Raw genomic sequence first — 19,575 nt, 5'->3', positions numbered from 1 at the left:
TGTGCTTTAGAGTTGTTATTTAAAATTTCGACCAGATCTTGTGACATTGTCGGGAGTTAGAGGGGAAAACCGGGATTCTTGGAAAGCGTGAAAATTGGGATATCTTTATCTTACGAATATGTAATCGGATCTTAATGAAACTTGATATATAGAAGGATCTTATGTCTCAGATGCTCCATTTCCGACTCGAATTGGATCCGAAGCATAGGGGGTTGGAGGAGAAAAACAGTAATCTCGGAAAATATAACCGGAATGGATCAGCTCGTTTTGAGAGAGTTGGGGGGAGGAATAATTCTAAAAAATAGAAAAAATGAGGTATTTTTGACTTACGCAAGAATGATTGTATCTTAATGAAATTTCATATTTAGAATGACCTTGAAACTCATATCTTTTATTTTAAATCCCGACCGGATACAGTGTCATGAGGTGGGGAGATCTTAAATTTTGGAAAACGCTTAAAGCGGAGAGATGAGGATGAAACTGGATGGAAAGAATAAGCATAAGTCGGTGACACAAGATAGGTGACTGACATAACCGGACCGGATCCGCTCTCTTTGGTGGAGTGGGGGGGGTAATTTGGAATAATTAGAAAAAAATGAGGTATTTGTAATTTACGAACGGGTGATCAGATCTTAATAAATTTTGTTATTTAGAAGGCTCTTGTGCTTTAGAACTTTTATTCTAATCTCGACCAGATCTGGTGACATTGAAGGGAGTTGAAAGGGGAAACTGGAATTCTTGGAAAACGTGAAAATCGAGGTATCTTACCAATGGGTGGTTGGATATTAATGAAACTTGATATATAGACGAATCTTATGTCTCAGATGCTCAATTTTCAATTCGAATCGGATCCGGGGACATAGAGGGTTGGAGGGGGGAAGCAGAAATCTTGGAAACCGGAATTCTTGGAAAACCCTTAGAGTGGAGAGATCGGGATGAAACTTGATGGGAAGATTAAGCACAAGTTATAGATACGAGATTGACATAATATGCATGGATCCGTTCTCTTTGAGGGAGCTATGGTTGTTAATTTGGAAAAATCAGACAAATTGAGGCATTTTTAACTTAAGAACGGGTGACCAGATCGTAATGAAATTTGATATTTAGAAGGAACTCGTGTCACAGAGCTCTTATTTCAAATCTCGACAAGATCTTTGGCGAGTTTGGTGCTTCTGGACGAGCCAGGACGATGAAAATTGGTAGGCGTATCAGGAGCTGCACAAATTGACTTGATAAAGTCGTTTTCCCCGATTCGACCATTTGGGGGGCTGAAGGGAGAGTAAAAATTAGAAAAATTGAGGCATTTTTAACTTACGAGTGGGTGATCAGATCTTAATGAATTTTAATATTTAGAAGGACCTCGTGACTCATTGATTTTAAATCCCGACCAAATATGCTTTTCAAATTATAAGGAACTTCAAAATTTCGTCTTTCAATGATTTATTAATTAATAATATATAAACCTGAAATAACTTGAACCAGAACACTGAATGAGTGTATTGCTTGCAAGTACGTTCAAATGTAATATTAAACATGCCCTTACATTCCTGTGTCGGAAGGTATTTAAGGTGATTTATTAAGGAAATCAACGTCTATGACTTTCCAAATTCTGTCGAAGAAAAGCAACAAATGCAATAGGGTTCGAATCTTGATACTCAAGTTTTTTTTAGAGCACAATAACAGGCTAATAGAAAAGCTTGCTTAAAGATGACCAATGGTGGTTATAGTCTTCCTTAAACCCAGATCAGAATCTTGATCTTAACCCAATGACCCATTCAAATTCTCCTTTATTTATTTTATAAATAATCTCTCTCTCTCTCTCTCTCTCTCTCTCTCTCTCTCTCTCTCTCTCTCTCTCTCTCTCTCTCTCTCTCTCTCTCTCTCGAAATTTTTATCGAAATGACAAAAATCGACTTGTTAATGAAAATTTTGATTATGTACTAAAAATATAAAAGATTATAGGAAACTAATAGAAATTATGTTATAGCTTTAAATAACATTGAAACATTAAAAGAGCTAATTTGATTCAAAATTAAAAGTTCTAGTGTCCCTTTTAAAAGTAAAAGCTGATTGGAGGCCAAGCAGTCCCGCCCCCCAAGTCCATTCGTTATCCCAACACATTCTGTTAAAATTTGGAGACAGCCTTCCTGTAGAAAAATATACAACACAGAAAAAGCCAGAATTTCACAAATTGTGAGAAAGGGATCCACGAAGTGGTTCGACTATTTGAATTTCTTTTGAAAATGTTTTACCACAAAGGGACAGCCTAATAGTTTTAGCACAGATCATATATTAGGTTTCAAAATAATATTTAGTTATTCATAGTAATATTGCGTCCTGAAGTGTCTAAACTCTTTTCTTCTTGGTAAGGAAAAATATTATCTTGAATTTTTTCTCTTTTATACTCTTTTTTTGGGCCATAAAAATGTCTTCGATGTTTGATGTAGAATCTTCGTTTTTCTTCTAATAACTGGTGGAATTGGCATGTCCAAGAAAATATCAAACGTCTCTTAAGAACTGTTTGTCGTAAAATTCTTAGTGAGTTTTCAGAAAATTGAACGACATTGTATCCAGGTAGTTAAAGATCATCGATAGAATGTTTATGGGACGATATAAGTTTATTTTCTGGGTTAGCTTGAGGAGGTATGAAAATAAATCAAGACAATACTGTTTGTGTCCAGATTGTTGCGCTTTGATTTTGTTTGCGGAACTTATTGCCTGCTGATTTTGTTGATGAACCTTGTTGCTTGTTGATTTTGCTCTTCGTGAAACTTATGGATTGATTTTCTCATGAAACTGATTTTGTTCATGGAACTGCTCGGATTTTGTTATTCGGGAACTTATTGTATGCTGATTTTTCGTCACGGAACTTGTTACCTATTGATTTTTCTCTCCGTGAAACTTGTATATTGATTTTTGTCCTCGTGAATTTTTTTATGGAACTTGCTGCGTGTTGATCGTTGTTCGTGAAACCTTTTACGTGCTGATTTTTGTTCGTGACACATGTTGCACGTTGAGTTTTCTCTTTGTGAAGCTTGTACAGTGATTTTTCTCCTCGTAAAACAGATTTCGTTCATGAAACTTTTTGCATGTTCTTTTTTTCTCATGGAACTTGTTGCATGCTGATTTTGTTTGTGAAACTTTCTTTATGCTGATTTTTCTCTTCGTGAAACTTGCATGTTGTTTTTTTCTCTCCTCATGAAATTAAGTTTATTTATGGAACCTTTTGCATGGTGATTTTTTGTCATGTAACTTGTTACGTGCTGATTTTTGTTCTTGAAACTTGTTGCCTATTAATTTTTCTCATCGTGAAACTTGTAAATTGATTTTTCTCCTCATGAAAATATTTTTATTTATGGAACTTGTTGTTTGTTGATTTTGTTCATGGAACTTGATGCGTGCTAATTTCTCTTCGGGAAACTTGTTGAATATTGATGTTTCCTTTCATGAGACATGTACATGAAATTTTCTCCTCATAAAAAAGAATTTATTTATGTGGCTTGTCGTGTTCTGATTTTGTTCTTGCAATTTGTCTTGTGCTGATTTTTGTTCGTGAAATTTCTTGCATGTTTACTTTTCTCCTAGTGAAACTTCTACGATATGTTTCTTTCATTGTGAAACTGATTTTGTTTATTGAACTTGTTGCACGTTGATTTTTTTTTGTGGAACCTTTTGCACGCTGATTTTTGTTGTTGAAACATGTTGTATGTTGATTATTCTCTTCATGAAACTTGTACAGTAATTAAATTCCCCATGAAACCGATTTTGCTCATGGAACTTGTTGCTTCCTCATGCTGATTTTGTGTTGGTAGATTCTGTCTCGTGCTAATTTTTGTTCGTGAAACTTGTTGCATATTGATTTTTCTCTTCGTGAAACTTGTACACTGGTTTTTTCACCTCGTGAAACTGAGTTAAATCATGAACCTTGTTGCGTGCTGTTTCTGGAAATTGTTGCTTACTATTCTTGGGACCTGTTTCATGCTGATTTTTGTTCGTGAAACTTCATTTATACTTCATTGTCGCATGTTCATTTATCTTCATGAGACTTCTACATTTGTTTTCTCCTCGTGAAATTGTCTTTGTTCTTGAAACGTGTTGTCTGTTGATTTTTCTCTTTGAGAAACTTGTACACGGATTTTTTTTTCATCATGAAACTGATTTTATTCATGTTCTTGCATGTTGGTTTTTGTTTTTGAAACTTGTTGCGAGCTTATTTTTCTTCGTGAAATTTTTACCGTGTTGATGTTTTTCTTTGTGAAACTTGTACTTTGATTTTTCTCCTCACAAATCTTATTTTGTTTATGGAACTTGTTGCTTGACGATTTTTGTTCATGAAACTTATTTCATATTGATTTTTCTCTTTTTGAAACTTTTACTTGTTTTTTTTTTTCTCCTCATGAAATTGAGTTTATTCATGGAGCTTTCCGCTTACTGTTTGTGGAGCTTGTTGCGTGCTGATTTTTGTTGGTAAACTTGTTAGCTGATTTTTGTTCGTGAAATTTCTTGTATATTGATTTTCCTCTTCATGAATCTTGTAGCTGGGTTTTTTCTCCTCTTGAAACTGAGTCAACTTATGGAACTTGTTGCTTGCTGTTCCTGGTAATTGTTGCGTGTTATGTATTCATAATTTTATTATTATATAAAATAAAAAATTATATAACCTCAATTATAAACTTCCCATCTGTTCTGTCACTTGTCTTTGTCTTGTCATACGCTATGCTGAAAGAAACTAATGGAAAAAACCGGTTAGTTCTCGAGGTTTACGTAGCTTAAACTTGAGTGAGTGACGTATAATACACGAATACCAATATCTTTTCCTCCTACGCAAAATAAAAAACCAAGCTGAAATAAAATTCTCAAATTTGAAAACTGTTTTCCTGAGAGGGGGGGTGTATTTTCTGGGGGGAGGTGATATTTTACGCGGACATATTGACAATGGGGTGTGTTCCAGGGGGGGGAGGTAAATCCCGGCCACCAGGGAATAGGCAACCCTTGCTTATAATGCCTCATTTTTTTTCGTATAATTTGTAAGTTCTTAAAATTCCCCCTTTTAAATATCTGCCAACTCTTTGACAGAATTCAGCGTGTGTGCTTTGTCATGGCTATGAAGTTGGTTATGCACATCAAAGTATTTCTAAAGTATGATTAAGACCCAAGAGAGAAATTAAATCGGCATAAAAGATGCGGTCGCAAAACTGAATAATAATATTAGCCAAGCTAAAGAAAGTAAAATGAAACCTGGGATTCTAGCTAGACACACATATTAGCCTTGCTTAACACCAGGATAATTTTTTTTTTAAGGACGGCGTTCGTAAAGTTCGTAAAATCGTTCGCAAGGTGTGTCTCCGTGAACTTTTTACTGCTTATATGAGCCTTGTACTTTATATGCGTTTTGAGCAGCAAACTATTCAAATTTCAGAAGTATTTCATATTTAACATTTAAGCAGGATGAAAGTGAAAAATGTCATTTGATGCCTTTTTGTGCTCTTTCATAATTCAATAATTGCCTTAGGGACTATTTGCATCTTCAGTCTTCATAGGGGCCACAAAGGTATTGTATATGAATTATGCAAGAGCATAAAAAAACATCAAATGACATTTTCACTCTCATTCTAGCTAAATTATCTGGCCCACTGCAAATTTGCCATGAACTTTATCCCCCCCCCCTTAATGTGCAAATATATACTCTGGACTGGAATGTAGACTATCTTGAACTGTAAAAAGCAAAATTTCAAACAAACAAAAAATTGCTATTTTTGGTTAACAACATTAACAAATTCACACTTAATTGAAATGGCAGGAAAACAGTTTATATTTGAGTGGCCTAATAAAAAAAGGTTTGAATTGTTTTGGACTAGAGAAATCAGCATATATTCAGTTTCCTGATTCCACATTTCCAAATCTGTTTAAAAGCTTTGCTCTGGAAGTCTTTCCCTATTGGTCTACTTTATGAACTTTGCGAAAAAAGTTAACTAAAGTTTAATTTTAATGCTTGCTCACGTAAAGATTTACGGAAGGTTAACGAAGCAACTTTACAAACTTTGCGGACAACTTTACAAATTTTACGAACGCCGTCTGAGCCATCCTTTAATGTTCTGTTTCATTTTAATCAATAAATACAGCAACATATAATTTAGAAGAATGATCTTTTTAAATCTCATTTCGTAAGTTGAACGTTAGTTCAATGGTTGCCTTAGGGACTATTTGCATCTTCAGTCTTCATAGGGGCTCCAAAGGTATTTTATATGAATTATGCAAGAGCATAAAAAACATCAGATGACATTTTCACCCTCATCCTAGCTAAATTATATGGCCCACTGCAAATTTGCCATGAACTTTATCCCCCCCTCCCCTTAATGTGCAAATACATACTCTGGACTGGAATGTAGACTATCTTGAACTATAAAAAACAAAATTTCAAACCAAAAAATTAATTGCTATTTTTAGTTAAAAACATTAACAAACTCACACTCGATTGAAATGATAGAAAAACGGTTTATATTTGAGTGGCCAAATAAAAAAGGTTTGAATTGTTTTGGAATAGAGAAATCAGCATATATTCAGTTTCCTGATTCCACATTTCCAAATCTGTTTAAAAGTTTTGCTCTGGAACTCTTTCCCTATTGGTCTACTTTAAGAACTTTACGAAAAAGGTTAAGTAAAGTTTAATTTTAATGCTTGCTCACGTAAAGGTTTACGGATGGTTAACGAAGCAGCTTTACAAACTCTGGGGACAACTTTACAAATCTTACGAATGCCGTCTGGGCCATCCTTTAATGTTCTGTTTCATTTCAATCAATGAAAAACAGCAACATATAATTTAGAATAATCTATAGTGGGTGGGGGGAGGACTGATCTTTTTTAATCTCATTTTGTAAGTTGAACGTTTGTATCCTCTTGTAATTTAGAGTTTAGTATTTCTTCTAAGGGAATAATGGGTAAATCATTAGGTGGATAATTTAATTGGTTGTAAATAGACAACTGTGGTGTCAGTATAGCCTATTGTTATTTAAAAATGATGTTAAAACTTAGTTGGATGTTGGTATATAAGAACTCCTGCTCAAAATTTTTTTATTAGTTTTTAGTTTTTTTTGTAGTTTTTGCCTTTTTTTAGTTTTTTCAGTTTTGACGTCACCTGATCCAGTTTTTTCAGGTGACGTCACCTGATCCACGATCCACAGATCCACAGACAACTTATTTTTATATATATAGATAGTTTTTTTTTTACTTATGTCCTGGTCGTCATTTATACTCCCTGTGTCCCGGTGCTTTGTTGATTGCTAATCGAACATTCCTTTTGTCCTGGTCGCTTTCTCTTTGAGTTTCGTCATTTATTTTTTTCTTTTTTAGTTCTTTTAGTTTTTACCTTTTTTAGTTTTTTTTAGTTTTTTAGATGAAAATTTTTTTTAGTTTTTTCCTTTTTTTCTTTTTAGTTTTTTATTGGTTTTTACCTTTATTTTAGCTTATTTTTCAGTTTTTTCCTTTTTTTAGTTTTTTTTATTTTTTATTTTTTTTAGTTTTTTACCTTTTTTTAGTTTTTTTAGTTTTTTAGCTTTTTTACTTTTTTTATTAGTTTTTAGTTTTTTTTTGTAGTTTTTGCCTTTTTTTAGTTTTTTCAGTTTTTTTTTTTAGTTTTTTATTGGTTTTTACCTTTATTTTAGCTTATTTTTCAGTTTTTTTAGTCCTGGTCGCTTTCTCTTTGAGTGTCGTCATTTATTTTTTTCTTTTTTAGTTCTTTTAGTTTTTACCTTTTTTAGTTTTTTTTAGTTTTTTAGATGAAAATTTTTTTTAGTTTTTTCTTTTTTTCTTTTTAGTTTTTTATTGGTTTTTACCTTTATTTTAGCTTATTTTTCAGTTTTTTCCTTTTTTTTAGTTTTTTTTATTTTTTATTTTTTTTAGTTTTTTACCTTTTTTTAGTTTTTTTTTAGTTTTTTAGCTTTTTTACTTTTTTTTATTAGTTTTTAGTTTTTTTTTGTAGTTTTTGCCTTTTTTTAGTTTTTTCAGTTTTTTTTTTAGTTTTTTATTGGTTTTTACCTTTATTTTAGCTTATTTTTCAGTTTTTTCCTTTTTTTTAGTTTTTTAGCTTTTTTATTTTTTTTATTAGTTTTTAGTTTTTTTTTGTAGTTTTTGCCTTATTTTAGTTTTTTTAGTTTTTTAGCTTTTTTATTAGTTTTTAGTTTTTTTTTGTAGTTTTTGCCTTTTTTTTAGTTTTTTTAGTTTTTTAGCTTTTTTATTTTTTTTATTAGTTTTTAGTTTTTTTTGTAGTTTTTGCCTTTTTGTAGTTTTTTCAGTTTTCAGTTTTGTCACCTGATCCAGTTTTTTCAGGTGACGTCACCTGATCCATCCACAGATCCACACACAGACAACTTATTTTTATATATATAGATTGAAAACACCTTTATTATTGTGAAACTATTTATTAATTCACTCCTTGATGTCCAGTAGTTTAAGAAATGAATAGGCTAATAAGTTGTCTGAATGTTAGTGTTTTTCTCTGAGTAGGCCCAACTGTAAACTAGAGCAAGAGTAGGAAGCTTACCATTACAATTTTTGTTTTATATGCTTTTTTTAACGGTAAAATTCTAGTTTAGATTCTTTTTGCTATCTTGGAAAGGGGTTAGGTTTAGAAAATGAAATTTTCAGTTATCAATCCAGGGCCAAGAACATACTCGAGAAAGGTATTGTTATGCTTCCTTGTTAATCCTCTTCTTATTTATAAGTCTACAAATTTGATTTCTTGACTGATCTTTAGCAAAATATTTTCATAGTCTTCTCTCTTAGGTTTTTTCACTGGTTGCTTTTATCCTCATTTCTCTCTTCTTAACAATTATTGTCTTTTTTATCGTTAGCTTAATTATTTATGATAAAGCTATCTACCCAGTTGACCACCCACATTGAAAAAAGGGAGGTTTTGTAATTTTATTATAATAAGGAAGTTCTGGCTTCTAAAATAAATTTACCTGTATTTGCAGTACTTGGTATTGGGGTGCAAATTGATTTTTTTATGGGGGGGGGGGGGTACAAAAAAATTAAAGAATATATCAAAATTTATTGATATCAATGATTCTCAAATTAGGTACTACTGCCCAGTGAGGTTGCTGGAGGAAAACCTGAAGTGTGGCAATGGGCACAAGTACATTTGGGGTGGAATAATTATCTTTAGAGAGCAGTTGAAGTTTAAAAGAAAATAGGCCTCATTAGGAAATTGGTAACACTTATAAGAGGTTTACAGATAAAAAAAAAATTAAGTTAAGATTTATAAATTTGATCATTTGTTAACATGGTTTCGGTGTTATTTTTTCTTCACTTAATTTATTTTAACTTATTCTAACTTAACAAATTTACAAATTGACTTATATTTAATAGAAAGATTTTTTCCCAAAACATTTGATGATTTATGTTGTAAAATTATAATCATTATAACAATTACTCTTTTACTTGTTAATTCCTCTTCTCACAGATACAATAATATTTATATCCTTCATTAATTGCTATTAAAATAAATATAAAATCCAGGTGGCACCAAGTAAAATTTTTTCCAGAAAGGAGGCAGTTGCTCAAATAAGTTTGGGACTCACTGATCTAGACCTAAGTAAATGGCAACAAAGACCACACTGTCTTTCCATCACTAACACCTAAAACAAGAAGAACAATAGGAAATTTCTCAAGACAGTGGGAGACAAATTAGAATGAATATTTCAACCCTATGTCCAAGGGCCATCCTCTACAATAAGCTAAGAAAATTTTTTCATCCGGAATAGTGCACAATATGTTGTTGTTGTTTTTTTTTTGGGGGGGGGGGGCATTTGTAGCGATGACACACTTTTACGGGGCAAAGTCATGGAGGGGGAATTTTACGTGCGGGAACTTCCTTAGGGTAATTACCATGAAAAAGGAGGTGATTTCTGAAAAAATCAGAAGTTAAATTTTAAGAAAAACTATTTTCTCAGCTGAAAGTGAGGAGAAGCGCTAAAACCTGAGAAGTTTATATGTGGGCTGCCTCCTCCTCAACACCCCACTCTTTACACTAAAGTCAGACCTTCATTCAAAATTCTTAAATAGACTTTTTTTGAAGTTTTGACACATAAAATATTAGAACAAAGTAACAGAAATGAAGTAACATGGGAAAATAACTCACGAGATCCAATATGCTACTAATTGAAAATCTTGAAATAGTTAATCGGTCTAGTACTATTGGAAATGGGGTGGCATATTTATCGCTAAATATGTATGTAGTCATTGCAAAATCAATGGTTATTACTACTTATACAAAATTACTAACGATTATACATCATCATTTAGTTGAGTTGGAAATATTACAGGGAAGTTCAGTGAATCTTTATTGGGGGAGGGAAAACTTCAAACCTAAAAAGGCATATTTTTATTACCGGAATATGCAGCTTTTCGGGAAAGGTGCTTCAGATTAATATGGAGGAGGAGTGACTTACTCTTTAATCTTCGTTAATTTTTTGGGATATGTTGAATTGAACGTACGATAAGGATGCTTGTAAGGAGTCTGCTATTTACTAATACTCTATTCGGATGTTTGCTTTTGGAATGTATCTTCAGGTACCCGGTACAGTAAGAGCGTGGTATCTCTTCGTAGGCTGTGGGTTTTAACATTTGGGATACCAAGACCTGCCGAGTGAAGAGCGATTTACTGTACACAGAAGGTACCAAGTTACAGCTTATAGTTACATTCTGTATTTGTGACAAGTAGTAAGTGACAATAAGAAAATTCTAGTTCCCCTGAAACACAAACATGCCCATTTTAAAGAGCTTGTGATATACCCATGAAAGAAAATAACCGTTGCTATTTACTTTGATCGCCACCATTACTTGCGAAAACAATGACAACTTCCTATTAAGCTTAGGACTTCTATCTGACGGCACGGCTACAAGCCCGACATTTTTCTAGTATTTAAGGCTCAAGAACAATATAAGTTATTTTTTTTCTAAAACAGCTTTTCTCAAATTCGTATTTGGTTCCTTATGTTAGCTTCATAGTTTTATCCTGAAGGGAGAGTCGAGAATTTGTGCTGGATTTTTTTCCTTTTTGAAGGGCGTTTTTTTTGGGAAGGGGGGCTCAATAATAAGAAAACCGTGGGATCCAGAGAGCTGGACCTCAAGACCTCCATCCCCAAAAGTATGTCCTTGGAGAGGATGGCTCTTATCTTACTGTAGAAATAATTTGAAAATGGAATTTAAAAGTTAAATTCACGAAGTTACCTGTACATAGGGTGAATGGATGGGGGTATTGCTCAGAAATAGGTTTTACCTTATTTCGCCCTTTCCCATATGAAAATTTTAAGACAATGACCCTAAAAATGAGTTATGTTATTTCAGACAGTTATTTCACTTGGTTAATCTTGCAATCTCTCGTATACTATTGAAAAGAGAAGGATTTATTCATATAACTCATAATACGCAAAAAAAAAAATATTGCTACCTCCTATAAAAAGGAAAGTTTTTCCGCGGGGGAGGTAGAGAAAACAAAATCCTTAAATCAAAAAGAATACTTGGCCACCGACATAACTAATACAATCACACTAAACAATAAATATAAAAAAATCATTAATTTACTTTGCCTCCGGGAACATCATATCCCGGGAACACAGTAAATAAATGAATCAATCACAACTCATATTCTACAAAAAGCAGTTCCTTAATGATTTTTCTAAATATATGGGGGTCTCCAATAATTTTAATATTATTCTATTTCTATACTATTTAAGTCGTTTATTAAGTAGTTCGAGTCTTCTACGGTTAAACAAAATTTGATGATATAACATTTTGTGCTATCTCAAATGAAGCAGCATAACCAATTGTTCTGATAGGTTCATTAACTATCACTGTCTGTCTTCACACAGCCAAAAAATGTGAGTAAGGAATCTCACAAAGACAAAGTCTAAATATTGGTCCCCAACAGAGGTCAAAAAACAAAATAACAAATGCGGCTTAGATCACAAAAGTTGAAATACCCATTATATTCTATCCTTGTTGCTTAATTAATGACCATCATAGCAGTGATATATCTAAGGATTAGGAATGTGATATTTCATATGGGTAGGGATGCAGCAATTTTATTTTGTGGTGGATAGTGTCAATTGAGAGCACGCATTTTAAAAATGCCAAAAACGGCTGTTTAAACGAAAAATGAAATAAGTCATAGAAGAGAATCGTAAGAAAATCAAATTTCCTGAACGATATGGATTGAGGACCCACCTTGCAAATTGGATATTTCTTACAGTACCTAACTAATGTATAATACTGGGGTTACATTTTAGTAATAGCAAAAGAAACTCCCATCAAATGCAATCTAAGGTACTGTTGTTTTCTTCATCTTTTGCATTTTTGCGCTGTTGCTTAGTTTTTGTTAGCCATTAAAAAGCACCATATCATTATACTGCTTATGTGACACGATTCTAATTATGTGTTAACTTACTTAGGTAATTAGTTCTGATTCACGTGGTCGTGTGACCTTAAAACCTGAGTCACGTGAACATACAATATTTGCGTTTTGGGCATGATTAAAGTTTCCTTGTCCAGTATTTTGCTGGAAATACCTGTCACTGTATTGAAGACCAGATGATTTGAAAAACAGCTTGTCGTAAAATTTGAAGTAGAACAAGGAGTAGGGGGGGGGGGGGTTATCTCAAAAGAAGTCTTTCAACTAGTCATTGATCAACTTTTCAATCCGGACTTTGGTGAGCTTTTATTTTAGCTAAATTATTTGAAGAATGTGTTCCACATGACATTGGTTGTCCTTTTTTCTTCTTCCTTCAGCTTTTATTGTAAACATATTAAAGTCCATGTTGCATATTAATTAGTATGTTTACAGACTGTCATTACTTAACTAAGGCTTTTTCAAATAATCAAACTTTTTTTTTATTCAGATGTCTTCAACTATCTAGGCTATGGTAGTGTTAAGATAGTAAAAATTGGGTATGGCAAGTGTTGTAAAATTGCCGTAAAAAAAAATGTGGCAAGATAAGATGTTTATTTTTAAAAAAAATACTCTCGCAAGCCCCAAAGGGCCAAATGTGGTGATTGATATTGGATACAATATGGTTCTTGTCAGGAAATATAGGGTAAAACTGATGTTTTAGAGTTTCTTGAAAGTCTTCTTGTTTTCCCGATTTGACCATCTGAGGGGGAGTGGGGGGCCGGTTAATTCGAAAAAATAGAAAAAACGAAGTATTTTTAACTTATGAGCGGGTGATTGGATCTTTATGAAATTTGATGTTTGGAATGATATTGTGTCTCAGAGCTCTTATTTTAAATCCCGACCGGATCTGATGACATTGGGGGGAGTTGGAGGGGGGAAACCCCTCCACTCTCTTTACTACTAGTACTATGAAGAACTCACCGCAGCACCAAGCCACTGCAGTCCAACACAGCTACGCACGCTCCTCTATCCCAATTTATTCAGAGCCTTCCTCTTTATACCCTCCCAGGAAGTTTCTATTCCCTTTAAATCTTTCTTTATGACATCCTCCCTCCTCAACTGCGGACAACCTGCTTTTTGTTTAGCCCTAGACAGTTGGCTGAAAAGGACAATTTTTGGTAATCTGTCATCCTTTATCCGCAGATTGTGCCCTAGCTATATCTACCTTTCTCTCATTACAGCCCTACAAAGCGGTATTTACCTACGATATTTGCACCACCTGCTGTTTGAAATACGGTCTGTCAGAGGGTTTCATTAGTTTATTTATAATGATTTATTTACGTTTTAAGCATGACTTTTTTTCAGTACTTCTGCTCCCATTTGGTTTAAATTAGTTCTGTACTTATTTTAAAAAACTTGTTTTGTTGAAACATCTTCTGTTTGTTAAGTTAAAAAAATTAATTTCTGTAAGTCTTGTTGATATTTTTTTTTATTGATGCATAAAAGCAAAAAGATTTTGGGTTGCTCTTCATATTCTGGACAAAATTTTGCTAGGAATTCTAAAAATAGCTATATTATAGAACTACAAATGGCTGGGTACAGGTACTAGTGTTTTAAAAAATGTGAACAATTTTTGGGAATTTTTGGGGGGTGAAGCTGTTCCGTCGTATCTACTGTTACAACCTTTGATATAGACGAATAAATGATCAAACACTTCGTTGTAGGAATTTTTTTGTGTGTGTTATATTTTGATTTAATAGCTTGTTTGTTTGCATTTATGCATTTTGAGCTAGTATATTAGCTAATATAGTTGCAACTTGTAAAAAAAAAAAAAAAAAAAAAAGGAGATGAAGAATCCCTGACAAGATTTGTTTCCAGTTGCGATTCCCTTGGTTCTGAAACTTTTATTGAGGTGTCTTCACGGCCTGAAATTTTAATGAGATCAAAAAAAGAGATCACTAAGAATATAACACACACTATAACACACACTTTCAAACTAAGAATCAATACAACCATTTTTTTTCAAACATTCTTTGTCGCTGATGAGCTTCCTTCGGTCAACAAATCAAAATTTAGTATCTACTTGTCCTTTCCGTCCAATATTCCCTCACAGTTTCAGCTAGGTCGCTAAGGCGTTAATCTATACCATTAACCGTATATGAACTATTGAAGACCTCTCATTCTGATATCCTGGATGGAGATAGTGTTATTTGATTTAGCTCAACATCACCTTCAATATTTACAGAAAATTTCAAATATCTTAGCCGTTCCTGCCGTATTGCAGATGAACCATTTAGACACCCTGGATGCATACAGTTCACCGATTTAGTTCAATATCCCCATCGGCATTCCCTCAAGACAAAGTTTTTTGATTTAGTTTAACATTTCTCTCAACTTTCGGTGAAAGTTCCCACTTAATACTCTTAAATGTTCCCGAGTTATTGCATATATGCCATATTGACAATCATAATGCACTTAATGTCTCCTGAATTAGTTCAATATACCTCTCGATATTCACTCGAAATTTTTACTTAATACTGTTAGGTGTTCCTGAAATATTATAAATGCGCCCTTTTTTTACCTTTATGTTCACAGTTGCTTTTGACTTTGTTGTACAATGTTTGTTTATTCCCTGAAAGTTTCTACTGTGGTCCATGGAACTTCCTGAGATACTCTCAATATGTCTTTTTGGCCACCTTGATGCACATAGTGCGTTTTGATTTTGATCAGTACCATCTGTACAATTATCTGAAAGTCGCCTTAATACCCTAAGAAGTTGCTGAGATGCTTTTGATATGCCCCTTTTTCAACCTGAATACAGGAAGTATCTTATCGTTGAATTCAATTTGCTCTCTGATCATTCCTTGAAAGTTAAACTTGATATCAAAAGCTGTTCGTGACATGTTGCGGATACTGTCTTTTGACATTTTGTTCGGGATCTATCTCAACATGCACCGAAGGTTTCAGCTTTATAATTTAAGGAATTCTTGTTATATTATATCAACTTTGAGCGATTCTTGTTATATTATAGGTTCATTATTTTTACGAAATGGATGCACATAGTGTCTTTCGATTTAGTTTAGAATCCTCCTCCAGCATCCTCTGAAAGCGTCTACTAAATACTCTTAGCCGCTCTTGATATTTTGCAGACGCGCCTTTTCGACTACTTAGGTGTATATAGTATACTTTGATTTTGTTCGACACCCTCCTCACCGATGATTGAAGGTTTCAACTTAATACCCTTAGAAATTACTAAGATATTGGAGATGTGCTCTTTTGACTACCTGGATGCACATATATTCTTATGATTCAGTTCGATTTTCTTCTCAACCTTCTCCTTAAAGTTTAAACTTAAAACCCCTAGCTGCTCAGTTATTGTATACTAGCCATTTTGACAATCATGATATTAGTCTACTTTTAGTCTACTTTCATGTTTAATTCCTGGTCTGATATGTTGAGAGCCAAAATAATTGGACAATATCAACGCGGTAGCTCCCGAAAATGTATGGGACAGCACTGCAACGCAACTGTGACCATGACTGGGGTCTCATTCGGAACCAGTTTTAGACTGATTGGAAACCAGTAACACCTGGATTGCCTCGTGGGTTGGACCTCACTTCCTCAAGGCAGTTCTGAATTTTCTATTTATGAATATCATGAGGATGAAGAGATTTCTAGAATTGCCTATAGCATAATTTCAAATTGAGTTGAAAAAAATATATTTTTTAATAACACTATATATATTTCTTTTTTGTAAGCCGTTCTTGGTTTCTCTGTATCTATTTTTCTCCTGTTTTTCGCTCCGGTTTTGATAATCACATTCAGTATCACCGGTTTCCTGTACATTGGTACAAACCTGAAATCGGAATGGAATCATTATATATTTCTGTATTTACATTCTAGTTAACTATATTCGTAAAATATCTGAAGATTTGCTGTCTAATTACTTTGGCCATTCAATCATTTCTGGTGATGTTAACAGATTTGAATTCCTTCCTGTAAAATGGCGTGATGCATTGCGTGGAGACGTGAGGTGATTTTCAATATTATGTTGTAATTCTAAATTTATTTTTATTTATCAGTTTATTTTTTATAAAAACGAATTATTTGAAAACAACAACAATACCATAATGAAATGTGTAAAGTATTTATTCCGCAATCATAGGACAGCCAGGCACGCCCCTAATTAACTAACTTCAATTCCTACCTTAACTATATATATATATATATATATATATATATATATATATATATATATATATATATATATATATATTGAGCTGAAAACATATGGCACAAGACATATTAAGGTCATTCGACATTTTAAAATCCATTTTGCGAGTCTCAACTTCGGCTGGCCGTCTCAAAGATACAGGGCCCAGAAGCAAACTTGACTAACCACAAGGAGCTCCCGAAGCCAATTTGGTAAAAATAAATAGGGGCTATTAAATATGTCAACAGTTCGAAAAGTTAACGAGAGGCTAGTTTAAAATAAAGAAAAATATAATATTCAACTAATTATTAAGTAAAGCGCTGTCTATTCAAGGTACTTATAGTGTAAATAATATGCCCCCTGTGTCGGCAAGGTTTTAAATCAAAGCGGGTAGCATAACAAAGCGGGTAGCGGGTCTCAGTTCAGCTCCCTTCTCACCATCCCCGAAGACCTGACTAAATTTGATTTCAAAGGATTTCAATAAAAGGGGTACCAGAATTGATAATAAGTAAAATATGCTTAGCTACATATATATATATATATATATATATATATATATATATATATATATATATATATATATATATATATATTGTATAATTTATTAGTTCTTCATCACTTTTTCGATGGTTTTATCTCCGTGGGGCTCTTAGAAAATGTAAATTTTTTAAATCACACCTTATCTACCCATGAAAGTTTTTGCCCAGAAAATTTCTTTTCCGCCAAAAACTAATCCATGCTACCCCCGCCCCTTAGTGCTCATTTTATCTTGTATTGACTAATTCAGTTTTAAGGAACACAATTGTATCTGTGCTTTTCCTATATCACAAAATGTTCCAGGAGAGTCTAAAAGGATTTGTTAATAGCAAGCATAATTACATGTGAAGAAAAAAGGTCTTGACCAGACATCACAACCATCTTGAGGTTTTCGCTCTTGTAATGTATTTAGCCAGTCTTCAAAATTTATCCTTTTATAAATTTTTTAGTTCGGAAAAACATATTGTCTATTGTCTGCAAATGATTGACTTTTCTTTTCTTTTCTAGATAATGAAGTAGCTGGGCAGTAAATTTCGGAAAGTACTCTCTGTATAAGCCTGTTCTCTGTTGCATTCGTCTTTTTGTGTATAGACGCTTATTTTTACATAAAAAGACAGTGCAGCAGAACTGGTTTCTTGTAATTTTAAAGTTAAATAAAAAAAAAGGGTTCTAAACCTCAAGTTAAATAGAATCTCAGTAAAATTCGCGTATTTTTTTTTTGCTCCCCTTTTTATATTTTACTAAAAAAATTGAACCCTCAAAAAAATTTTAATCAATTTTGCTTCAATTTTTTGCTCATCCTTCACCTAACGAATTTACTGCTCATTCAAGCTGTGCAATTATGTGGCCTCTGCTCCTGACAAAGAACCTCTTCCTGACTCAACATACAACAACATTTTTTATTTTATATTTTAACATAAATTTAATCAATAAAATATTGTTTCTTTGTATTCTTGCAAACTTCTTGTTGTTCTTAGAGCTAGGGATAGTTCATAGGGACGGAGTACAAGATAGAAAAAATTAAAATAAAGACATAACTATGTTTATCAAAACAATTTATGAAGAGCACTTACTATACACGAACAACTATTGTATACTTTTACCTTTAAGCATCCCCTTTTAAGAAGGGGATGCCATGAAGGAAAAGTGATATCGTGGCTATGTTTCAAAAACAGTTTCGACAGACCTATTTTGGGCCCGCCATTTTATATTTGCGGATTAATGGTAAACTTAAAAAATGTAGCTAGGACTTTTTTATATATAGAGTGAACCTGATAAAAGTAGGAAAGGGGATCTTGTTTGTCCAAAAACCCCAATGCCAGGGTTTACTGTATCTATATGCTTACTAATGGCGAAGTAATAATAATCATAAAATGACTAAAATGATTCATTCTTTCGAATATATTGACCATCGGGTAAAGAATAATTTCAATTGAAAATATATTGCGTATTCATTGAAGAGGCAATGCTACTAATTGTTTTGGGGAGTTAAATGAGGGTTGCCCAACTCATATTAATGGCCTTTTCTGTTTCTTTTTGTGCTGGATTTCTTCATTCAATTTAGTCTGTTTGGTTTAAGATTGTTAACTTAGAGGATTCGACTTATGCCCGCTCTGATCTCTAAAATTGTCTTTTCTTTCGCGAAAATGCATCGTTTTCATGTATTGAATTTTTAAATCAATTAACAGTGTATACAGTACGACGGTCTATGGATGAGCATCCTAACCCCAAACAACCTTTGGGCGTTTTCATGAGTATCTAGGCTTGTATGAGAAGCCTAGAGGAAACTTTTAAGAACCTAATAAAATTATTGAAGAAGAATTTTTATCGTCCTTCAAAAGAACTTTGCAGTAAGGTCGTGGAAATATGGCATATATTTTATGACATTTTACAAAATGTTGAAGATTAGCAAAAAAATATATCAAACGCCTTTTCAACCGTCAATTGTTGAAAAGACGTTATACTTTTGACTGTGGGGGAGACCTGTACTTAACGCTTTCGGTCTCTAAAACTCATGAAAATTTGGTTATAATAGATTTTGAGTTGATTGTAAATCGAAAGTAACTAGCACAAAAGAGGTTATAGCATTAAGCGTTAATTATTTATAGCATAAGTGCAACAACATTTTTCATAAGCTTGCTCTTTGGGAAACAAGTTCTTTCTGCTGTTGTAATTGAAAATACCCTTTATAACAATTTTTTTGCCGATTCGAGATATAAGGCTCAACCCCTTTTCATAGATTGTTGGCAACAGTAGTATTTTTTTAAATATAGGAAACATAGGAATTGACTATCCCTTGTGAGGTGTTTCTTTACCTACCGTAACGGTGATACTAGTATATAGCTAGTAAGAATTGTGGGTACTCAGAAGAATATCCATTGACACCCTGTTATATCTCTAGAAGCCGTATTATTAATCCTTTGGAGGAGTATAAACA

The 19,575-nt window shown here is 33.1% G+C and overlaps 1 long non-coding RNA gene across 1 annotated transcript in view; it reads left to right on the top strand.

The window, feature by feature from the left end:
- Nucleotides 1–18,088, top strand: part of LOC136033691 (uncharacterized) — a 36,053-nt gene extending 17,965 nt beyond the window's left edge. The window contains exons 2-3 of the long non-coding RNA XR_010618995.1: nucleotides 16,292–16,421; nucleotides 17,646–18,088. This is a non-coding gene — a long non-coding RNA (uncharacterized LOC136033691). The remainder of the gene's footprint in view (nucleotides 1–16,291; nucleotides 16,422–17,645) is intronic.
- The last annotated feature ends 1,487 nt before the right edge of the window (nucleotides 18,089–19,575 follow it).

The sequence above is a fragment of the Artemia franciscana genome, chromosome 12 (assembly GCF_032884065.1).
Source record: "Artemia franciscana chromosome 12, ASM3288406v1, whole genome shotgun sequence".
In the NCBI taxonomy this organism is placed as follows: Eukaryota; Metazoa; Arthropoda; class Branchiopoda; order Anostraca; family Artemiidae; genus Artemia; species Artemia franciscana.
The sequence above is the reverse complement of the archived record's forward strand: the minus strand, read 5'-3'. Positions and strand labels throughout refer to the sequence as shown.